This window comes from Octopus bimaculoides, chromosome 14 (genome assembly GCF_001194135.2).
Source record: "Octopus bimaculoides isolate UCB-OBI-ISO-001 chromosome 14, ASM119413v2, whole genome shotgun sequence".
NCBI lineage: Eukaryota > Metazoa > Mollusca > Cephalopoda > Octopoda > Octopodidae > Octopus > Octopus bimaculoides.
Genome location: NC_068994.1, coordinates 4,596,470 through 4,605,491, shown reverse-complemented (window position 1 = coordinate 4,605,491; position 9,022 = coordinate 4,596,470).

The following is a 9,022-nucleotide window of genomic DNA, read 5'->3' as shown; positions in this document are numbered from 1 at the left end:
TTACCCTTTTTTTTTTACCATTTTCCCCCCCATCTATTTTTGTGTCTTTTTTATTTCCTGACCATTCACAAAACTTAAAGGATTGCACCATTAACAGACGAAATGAAATGTTTTTTTTTTTTTCTAACCTTTTCTTCCAGTGTTTCACCAATTGGACACTGTTGTTGTTTTTTTTTCTTTTTCTTTTTAAAGACTATGAAACTCTTGAGAAGAGAGAAGAACCATTCTATTCTCACATCCCCATCCTCGTAGTTTAGTCTGTTGTCACGTGAACTACTTTATATTCCTCTTGCTTCCTTTATGGTCAGTCACACACACACACACACAAATATATGTATTTATGTATGTATATACATATATAGCTTATTGACTTTCTGTTGTCTGGACTATACTGAATCTGTTTGAAAATGTTTGAACTGGTCTGGAATGTGCTGGTCTAATGTATGCTGGTTCACACTGATCTGGTCTTGTCTAAATTGATTTGGTCTGATCTTGTCTAACTGACTAAATTAGATCTTGTTTAAGCTGGTTGAAGCTGAACCTATCTTGTCTAAACTGATGTGCTCCAATTTTATTTAAGCTGGCTAAGGTTGATCTGAATTCTGTCTAAACTGGTTTCATCTGGGCTAGTCTAAACTGGTTGAGGTTGGGCCAGTCTGGTCTAGTCTAGGCAGACCAGTTTGGTCTGGTTTTGCACTCAAAAATTGTTTTGGAATGGTCTGATTAAGAGAGCTGTGAACTGGACTGGACTGGACTATTTTAAGAACGATCTAGTTTGCTCTGGTTTGCTGGACTGGCATGGTTAGGAGGTTAATGACACCTGTGTAACATGCTATATCAATTGTCATGTTTATTTGGTTTGTATATGTGTGTGTGTGTGTCTGCGTAGGCTTGTACTGCTTAGATGTACATACATACAAGCATAATATATGTGAACGAATGTGTATGTGTGTGTGTGTGTATATATATATGGGTGTGTGTGTGCTTATATACATACATACATTCTATTCTAAAATGGACGTTTTGATGTTTTAAGATATTTTAGAAAGAAAGAAAAATAAACCAAAATAGAATTTTGTAGAAATCTTTTTGATATAATTTTTATATTTATATTTTATTAATTTTTTTTATCATTGGACAGTATTTTTTTATTTAAATTTTTCTTTATATTTAAATGTTCTTTACATTTGTTCTTTGGTTTTATTTCCAAAAAAAAAAAAAAGAAACTGTGTTTTCAATTGGTGGAACTGTTCCACATTCTTCATTCTGTGGAATCAATGTGTCGGTGTGGAAGCAATTGTGTGTATACTTGTGTAAAGACAGATATGTTCTACCAAAGTTTAGCAAGATTTTCATTGAGCAAAGCTGCAAATATAGAACCCAAAAATGCATAATACTATATAATATAAGATAGATTTCAAAAAATATATCAAAACCATCATGAAGAATTCACTACAGGTCTGTGGAATTGTCTCTGTCTAAACCTTAACATTACATGCTATTTCCAGTCTCCCCCCCCCCCCACTTTGCCTCTTTCTCTTCTGTTGTCTTCTCTGCAAACCTTTTCTACCAATGTTGCCATGAGCCAGCAATGGAGCCTCTACATGGTCACTCAAAATGCCAGAAATAACAGCTAAATCTCCCTCAAATCACATCCTCGATCGCACTCTAAAACTGAATAAATGACAGGTGTGTCATGGCTGGCTGGAACATCTTTGACCATTGGTCTGTTCAGTCCAGCTTGACCTAGGGTCAATCACCACCATTACCACCACCACCACCATCATCACCATCCACTCGTCTTGTATAAAATAATCATTAATATAACATTATTATTTATTATTATCAACATAGTGAATTAGTCAAGTGGGTTACAGCATCAAATTGCTTTGCAGTATTTGTTCTGACTCTTTCACTTTCTGAGTTCAAATCCTGCCGAGGGCAGCTTTACTTTTCATCCTTTCAGAGTCAATAAAATAAAGTACCAGTCAGGTACTGGGGTCAACGTAATCAACTGACCCTCCTTCCCACTAAAAAAATTGCTGGCTTTGTGCCAAAATTTGAAACCATTATTATTATTATTGTTGTTGTTCTGCTGAGGTCAATAAATTTCAGGGTCAATAAATTAAGTACCAGTGAAACACTGGGGTCAATGTAATCAACTAGTCCCCTCCCTACAAATTTCGGGCTTTGTGCCTATAATAGAAAGAATTATTATCATATTATTATCATTATTATTATTATTATTATCATTATTATTATCATTATTATTATTATCATTATTATTATTATTATTATAAGGTGGTGAGATGGCGGAACTGTTAGCACATTGGAAAAGATATTTCACCGTATTTCGTCTGACTCTTTACATCAGTGGATCTCAACCGTGGACCCCCCCAGGGCCGCATATGGCCCTCAATGGTCCTCCTACGATAAAATATAATAAATTTTTCTTTAATTGACTTGTATTTTTCTTTCTTTTTTTTTTGTTTTGGTACATCCCCCTAAAAAAGATCCAGGTTTCGGATCTGGCCCCGGTAGTAAAATAGTTGAGAGCCACTGCTTTATAATCTGAGTTCAAATTAAGCCGAGGTCAATCTTGTCCTTCATTCCTCTTTGGTTGATAAAATAACGTACCAGGAAAGTACTGGGGTCCATGGTATCTACTAACCCCTATCCCCTCCAAATCCTGGCTTTACGCCTAAATGAAAAATCCATCTTTATTATTGAACGTAGAGAAATGGTAGGATCAGTCGAGCATCATACAAACTGCCTTGTTGAATTTTTCCTGGTCCTTTATGTTCTAAGTTCAATTCCCGCTGATGTCACCTGTGCTGGTCATTCTTTTAGGGGTCGATAAAATTATGCAGCAGTCCAGTAGTGGGAGTCCATTTTGACCCTTTAGCATTTAAACTCCCCTGGTCACACACCCTCTGTGTCTGTCCGACATTTGGAGGCTAGTTCTGTTTCCTGCTGCTATTGGCTACAGCAGGACAAAGCCAAGGCAGCCCACTACATACTGTGGACACGGTCCCTGATCCCAGTTGTCCTGGATCTCTTCCTTGCCGTTGGGGCCAGTTGTGGATAAGTCCACCTGTGTAGTAAGGGATTGTGTATCCCTCTCATCGCTGGAAACAAATCTTTGCACAGACTTCGATCCATCCAGCTTAAATATTCTACCGGATGTACATTCAAACTGGTAAAAATTGACCTTGGTGGGATTTGAACTCAGAATGTAAAGAGTCAGACAAAATACCACTAGGTATTATATCTATATATAAGTCAGAGTAGTTTTCAACCAAGGTCCCTTATGACCTTTAGGGGTCCATATAAAATTTTGTTAAAATCAATGTGCAATAAATTTGATTATACTTTTTTTTTTACAATACACAAAATATTTTAACAATTTTCTTATAAAATTCCTAATAATATATAATTAAAAAATTGAATAGGGAGTTTTAAGTATCGAATGGCTCGTGGGGTCCGTCAGAATAACTAAAATATGGTTGAAAATCACTGATATCTATATTTTGAATCAAAACAAGAGATTGAAAAATTTTTGGTATTACTTATTTACCATTACACATGTTTCATTTGCTAATAGGAGTTAATACAAACTTGTGCATTTAGGAGAAATGTGTACGATATCTCCTATAAGAAATTCTTCGGACAGAGAATCAAATAATACATTTACATTTAGATGGAAGTTTTTATATATAGTCAGTAATCAGGAGTCGCTTAAATAGTTGGAATGGGAGAATAAAGAGCAGATCTAGTTATATAGAAAAGAGAGAGAGAGATTGATGTAATAATATCACATCAATGTAAGGCGGTGAGCTGGCAGAAATGCTAGCATGCCGGGCGAAATGCTTAGCGGTATTTTATCTGTCTCTACATTCTGAGTTCAAATTCCACCGAGGTCGACTTTGCTTTTCATCTTTCGGGGTTGATAAATGAAGTACCAGTTACATACAAGGGTCGATCTAAACGATTTTGCCATGCCCCAGCATGGCCACAGTCTAATAATAGAAATCAGTGAAAGGAGCACTTTGTAAGGATAGCAGGGGATGACCAGGAGGAGGGTGGGATGGTGAGCAGGCAGGGGTGTGGCCAGCAGTTTCTGTTTTGTCCTTGGCTCTGGGTATTTTTGGAAGGTGAGGTAAGTTTAACCTTTGAACAGCCCAGTTTACCTGGCTGTAGATAGGTACCATGCAGATGGAACGACCCACGGCCCCAAGCAGTGGCACCTCTGTTGATAGGACGAGTGATTTGTTAGCTATTATTGCAGAGTAGTATTTTTCCCTGCTTGGGAAAAGCTATCTGTGAGAGGCTGTCATTCATCCAGGTGGAGATTTATCTCACCTCCATTTAATACTGGAAATACTAGACCTGGGTTCATGTAACCCTTGGGGATCTATATAAGACTTTGTTATTAAAATTTACATGCAATAAAATTGGTTACACTTCAACAATATACAGATTATATAAATAAGGATGTGTCACATTAGATAATGTAGTCCTAAATAATTCTAAAAAGACAGGCTGGTTAGTCATGGCTGGAATGCATTTGATTGTATGTTTGCTTGACCAGGGCTCACCTAGGACTAAACAACAACTACCAGTGTTTAATGGGACTGCTGGATCTGGACTGACCTAGGGCTAAACAACACAAACCCACATCTTCAGCACCAAACAGAAGAGTCCAAAAATTCCTCAGGTAAACAGGGGGGGGGTGTTACAATATTGGTGCTGTTGGTTCACAGGTGTGAGTCTGTACACCCTGTGCCACCTGTTTCTGCTTTATGGACTGATCTGTTAACAGTTAACTGTCTCGGCTTTGGACCCAGTGTATTACTGGTTGTAGGGTATGATCCAAGGACTTCCGTGTTGGTTGTCTGGTATTTTATCAATCTAAACATTTGTAGCTGTCATTAAACATTTGTAGCTGTCCTGCAGCTGTCTTACCATCTTGTCCTGTCCTCTGCTTACAGGAGACAAACCCTGGGGCTGTGTCCTGTCCCCTGCATACAGGAAACAGACCCAGACGCTGAGATGTTGCCTATTAGGTCATCGACTTGTCCTAAGGCCATTGTGCTGGTTGTTGTGGCATAAAGGCCTATAGCATATGCTTGCCTCAGTCTGCTAGGTTGACAACTTGCTCCACTCACACTGAACAGGTGGGTGGTCAAGCTAACAAAAGAGCCTTCGTGTGATTGCTTGATCTGCTAAAAACAATAGCCAAATGTTCCTCAAATCTCACCCTACTGTGTCCCTAAAAAAAGGACGGACACATTGGATAATGTATTCCCTAATATAGAAATTACTCAGGACGATCATGGCTAGAATGTCTCCTGATCATACGTCTGTTTGAACGTTGCTGTCCTAGGGTCAAACATCAACAAGAGATTGGCAGTAAGACAGATGATAGTGTGTTGTTGTTGTTGCTGTTGTTGTTGTTGTTTTTGAGTGACCTTAGAAAGATCAGTTTCACCACATTGTTAAACAAAAACTTTGAGAGCTTAATTAAACAGGGGCAGACCCAAGGAGAGGGCCTGAGGGGAATGTCCTCCACTCAAGAAAAGAAGTGCACCCTTCTAAATAATGTTATTACGCCCTTTTTCTCCTGGAATTGTATTCTCTTCTGACCTTGTGCCCTCCCCTTTGAAAAATTCCAGGGACCATTCCTTTTAAACATGAAATCCTGGTGAGAAATTTTAATTTAAATTACTTTGAAATAGGAAATTTGTATCATAGGACCCGGTTTAATATCAAAAGAGTTAAGACACAATAGTCTGTGGTTTGAGGAAGATTTGGTTGCTATTTCTAGCTGGTTGAACTGTTCTGTAGATGCTCCATCACATGCCTCAATCAATACACATACCTCTAGTTGGCTCAGTCCACCTGGCTGAATGATCCAGAAAGCTAACCAAGCACTTGTAGGCTCCACATGAAATTTATTGCACCACAAGAACACTTGCCCTTCCCTGCCCACTAAATCGAAAGATGACATTGTTGTTGTTGTTGCTCCTTCACTTTTGTGTCTGTGGTTAAGAAGCCTGCTCTCCACTCTTGTGGTTTTGGTTTCAATTCCACTGCACGGCATCTTAGGCAAACATTTTCCACTATAGCCCCAGGCCATCCAAAGCCTTTGTAAATAGATTTGGTGTTGGTACCACATGAAAAGTACTCATGATGGTGCCATGTAAAAAGTACTGCTTTTGGTGTTGCATAAAAAGCAGCCAGTCTTTAAAAGCCTGACTCTGTAAAGTGGTTGGCATTAGGAAGGGCATCCAGCTGTAGCAGCAATGCCAAAACTGACTATGGAACCTGGAGTGGCTCCCTGGCCTTTTCCAGCTTTTGTCAAACCATCCATGGAAAAATGGACGTTGAATTGATGATGGTGATAATGATGATGCTGGTGGTGTAGATGGTTGTGATGGTGGTTGGTGGTGGTGGTGTTGTTGTTGTTGGTGGTGGTGGTGGTGTGCTGATATATGTGCCTGGAGTACCCTTATCAGACGGGTAGCCATGATGGGTATACTGGGCTTCGTATATTTGTACCCTAGTGTCACTTTGATGGCATGCATTGCTCTCTCACTCAATAATAATAATAATAATAATAATAACAACACGCCATGACCACAGCATTGACTTGTTTGTTCCATCTATGCCGTTTATGCTGGTCCCTTGCTGGATAACGACAGTCTTTCCCTAGTCATAGAGACTCATGGGGTCAGTTACCCAGTTCCTGTGGCACATATATGTATATGGAGATAGTTCACAGATGAGATCCAGAGATTCTCTGTATAGGAGAGCCTTAGTAGGGATCAAAAGATACGACCTTGGACTCCAATATCTTTACAAGGGATCGATCATTCCACAAGGTGAAGAAAAGCTATAAAAGGGATCGAGTTGAGTGGGGACAGAAGCAAATATATTTGATGGGTCTAATTTGGTTATCTGCAAAATTGCTTCTATATGTATATATGTATGTATATCTATCTATCTATCTATGTCTGTCTATCTGCCTGTCTGTCTCTCTATCTATCTATCTATCTGTCTATCCATTTGTCTGTCTTTCTCTCTCTATCTGCCTATCCATCTATCTCCCTCTCTCTCTCTCTCTCTCTATCTATCTATCTATCTGTCTGTCTGTCTATTTATCGATCTATCTATCTATCTGTCTGTCTGTCTATCTATTTATCTCTCTCTCTCTCTCTCTCTCTCCTTCTCTCTCTCTCTCTCTCTCTCTCTCTCTCTCTCTCTCTCTCTCTCTCTCTCTCTCTCTCTCTCTCTATATATATATATATATATATATTCTTTATAAAGATTATTGCTTAGACCCTGTCAAAACTTCTACAGATATATGGTAGATTTAAGAGGGCCTCCACTAATCGTTGACATTGGACTCTATGTCAGTGGCTGAACTAAACACCAAGGCATGATATGAAAAGTTTTACCCTCTCAGTCTTACAGTTAAGATCTGTTACAAAGATAAATAAATAAATGTATATGTGTGCTTGTGTGTGTGCATGTGCGTGTGTGTGTGTCTTTGAGTGTGTGTGTGATTGTATGTGTGTGGATGTGTGTTAACTATAAGACTATATATATATTCAACCAATCCTGTTTGACTTCCCCCCTGCCCCCGCCAAATGATCAATCCAATCCAATGTAACCCCGCCTCCCATCAACTCAACTGACCAATCCAATCCAATGTAACCCCACCTCCAATTGATTGACCAATCACTCTGTTACAATTTCTAATAAATCTATGAAGCAGTCCATTCTGCTGACCAATGAGGAATAAAAACAACAATTTATTCAATTTTCATTCACGATTTCATTCTTATTGCTGTATTTATTGTTGTTGTTGTTTTTGTTGTTGTTGAGAACCATTTTAACTGTTTTTACTCAGGCCATCCCCTCCCCCACCGCCACATACACACCAAGATGCCAGCAGAGGCATTTGAACCTTTGATCAAACTACAGCTAGATCAGTTCACTAACAACTGGGCCATTTCAACTCTGTCACTGGTTTCACTCATTGGATGGTGCCATGCTGGAGCAATGTCGATAAGAGTTGTTTTGTCGAATGACATTGACCGCAGGACATACTCTCGTCTAAATTATATTTTATCAATCTTTATTCCAGTAAATGACTGACTTAGCTTTTGGTATAAAGGGACACAACTCAGTGTACTTTTTTTTTTTACATTGCCTAAACACATACACACATCCATACAAGCATACGCACGCACACACATCCATACAAGCACACACACATACATACATACACACTCATATCTACATAACATCATCATCATCATCACCATTATTGCTTTCATGTCCCTTTTCCATGCTTGCACGGATCAGACGGAATTCTCTGAGGCAAATATTCTAAGGCCAGATGCCCTCCCTGTTGCCAAAACTCCATCTATTCCCAAGTAAGGTTATATTTCTCCATACCTGGACATGTTTTCATTGTTGACTTGGAGAAAGCCTTTGACAGGGTCCTCCAATCCCTTGTCTGGTGGCATGTAAAGGCATCCATTACACTCTTGGAATGGTTGGCATTAGGAAGGGCATCCAGCCTTAGAAACCCTGCCAAATCAGACTGGAGCACGGTGCAGCCTTCCAGCCTGCCAGCCCTGGTCAAGCCGTCCAACCCATGCCAGCATGGACAACAGACGTTAAATAATCATGATGATGATGCGATATATATATATATATATATATTAATAGATAGATAGATAGATAGATAGATAGATAGATAGATTCTGTATTACACTGCAAAACTGGGGTAATCTAAACCCACTATACTACATGACAAAACTGGGGTAACCTCAGTTCACAAAACTGGGGTAACAACTTCCTTAGCCCACAAAACTGGAGTGATTCTGCTTTCTGTATTTCACCATAAAACTGGGGCAACTGTAACCCACTGTACTACACCACAAAACTGGGGTAACATCTTCCTTAGCCCACAAAACTTGAGTGATTCTCTATTCTGTAGTAGACCACA